Raw genomic sequence first — 2,379 nt, 5'->3', positions numbered from 1 at the left:
TCAGGATGCCATTGCTCCTGTCCATTCCTCAAGATACTGCACCTTTCTAGCAAGTGTCACCCGACGAGTCAAAACTTGGTATTTTTCACCACATGCTATTCTACCTGCAGCACCAAAAAAACTGGTAATTGTGATTTTTTAGACGATTGAGTTGTAACTCCTGGTCTGCTAAGTTATTCAGAATCTCTGTGTTGAGTTTATCGAATCAATAATCTTTGCCTTTATCATCTTTTACAATTTCTGAGTTCTGAGTGTGGACTGCTGTTCTTGGAAGACGACCTCTTCTTTGCAAATGAAGAATGTGGTATTGCAGCAGGCCAAGATCTTCCTCTGTGAGTTCTTTCTCTGCAGTCAGACAATCCATAATGCCTGATGAGGTAGTTTCTTTTGCACTGGAAGCACCCACGAACTCCAGATCTGAGGTATTGGATGAATGTGCAGTTCCCTCAGTTCTCCTAAGACAAAAGAATTTAAATGGTATGATGACCTACAGAAAAAGGTAAATCCAGTTTATGAATATTCTTCTTGACATATTGTACAGACCATTTCCCTACTTCCAGTGACTCCTGAACAAATACTTCATTTCTTCCTTAAACATTTTAATTCTGTTTGAATGTTATTCCTGAGAACCCAGGATTTAGAACTGTCTTCAAATATGATTAAGCAGCTCTGTTTCAATATGTTTATCTTTTTGATAGTTCCAAGATAAAACAAGCCATCTGACCATCTAGCAAGGACATCCTGACCCTCTTCAAATTTACATGCTGGCTTTTTTTTTTTTTTTTCCTTTTTGTCTTTTTTCATGACCGGTAATGGGATCGCAACCCTCGGTGTCGCGCCAGTACCGCGACCGGCAACGGGATCACAACCCTCGGTGTCGTGCCCGCACCACGCTCAACCAGTGAGCAGACCAGTCCCTCTACCGAGTGCGCCACCGGGCCGGCCCTACATGCTGGCTTTTTGGTTTTATGTCCATTCTGGAAAGACAGCTTGGTCAAGGATGTTGGGGTATTTGGTTTTGAGGTAAAGGAGACCACTTATAGACCCAGTCAATTACCTGCCCTTTTAGAATCTGCACAAACTGAGGTCCTTGGCGATGAGGATTAGGGATAGAATGAGAGTCCTGACACTGGCCTCAAACACAGCCCTTCATCATTTTGGTTTCCTGCAGACTGCTGGTGCATTCTCTCAACTATTTATTAATAGCAACAAATTGCTTGCTACATACTTTGCAACAGAGCACTGATCACACCAAAGTTGAGAACAACTGGTCTGGTGATTAAAACAGCTTTTCATTAAGTTGTACATCTTTAAATGGTGAATTTGGAGTGTGTGAATTATATCTCAAAAACAAACAAAAAAAAAAAAAAACAGAGGAAAAAAACCCCAGGGAAAAAAACCCCCAACAACAGCAGCATAGACTTTGGAGACAGTTTGAGTGTAAGTCCCAACTCTGCCCTTCATAGGCCCTGTGCCCTTGGGCAATTGCCTGATTTCTCTGAGTTTCAGTTTCATAATTGTAAAATGGGGATAAGAAGTGCCCTTCATTCCACTAACAAGAGTCTCTCCTCCCTCCACATATGTGGGAGCCAATCAAGGTATCCCATCCTCCTAGATCAATGATTGGTGCAGACATGTTCACATGACCCGAAGAGGGTCAATCAAGATTCTTGAAGGAAATCGATGTGGATGCTGGGTCAGAACAAGGCTCTCTCCTGAAGTTATATGTTGTAGGGATCATGGGAGCCAGAGCTAATGGGGTCTTCCTTCTCATGGAAGGAACATACTAGAGAATGAAGCAAACATAGAGGAGATGAAGACCGTAGACCATATTTAAATTGGATTATTTGTTTTTTTATTGTGAGTTGTAAATATTCCTTATATAGTCTGTATAATAGTCCTTCCTCAGATATATGATAAAATGTATATGCAAAAATTTCCTACCACTCCGTGGGTTGTCTTTTCACTTTATTGATGACATTTTTGAAGTACAAGTTTTTAATCTTGATGATGTCAAATTAACTATTTTTCTTTTGTTATTTCTGCTTTTGGTGTCATACCTAAGAAACCATTGCCTAATACAAGGTCATGAAGATTTACATCTATGTTTTCTTCTAAGAATTTAATAGTTTTAGCTCTTACATTTAAGCCTTTGATTCATTTTGAGTTAATATTGTATATGGTGTGAGGTAGTGATCCAACTTCCTTTTTTTGCATGCAAGTATCCAGTTGTCTCAGTACCATTTGTTGAAGGGGCTGTTTTTCCCCCATTAAATTGTCTTGGCACCCTTGTTGAAAATCAATGAACCATAAGCATAAAGGTTTATTTCTTTTTTTTTTTTTTTTTTTTTTTTTTTTTTTTTTTTTTTTTTTTTGTCC

General features: G+C 39.2%; 1 pseudogene; it reads right to left on the bottom strand.

Moving 5' to 3' along the window:
- On the bottom strand, nucleotides 1-740 carry LOC103600394 (annotated as a pseudogene).
- Nucleotides 741-2,379: the final 1,639 nt, after the last annotated feature.

The sequence above is a fragment of the Galeopterus variegatus genome, unplaced genomic scaffold, assembly GCF_000696425.1.
Source record: "Galeopterus variegatus unplaced genomic scaffold, G_variegatus-3.0.2 Scaffold3330, whole genome shotgun sequence".
NCBI lineage: Eukaryota > Metazoa > Chordata > Mammalia > Dermoptera > Cynocephalidae > Galeopterus > Galeopterus variegatus.
This window is presented reverse-complemented; position numbering and strand designations above follow the sequence as displayed.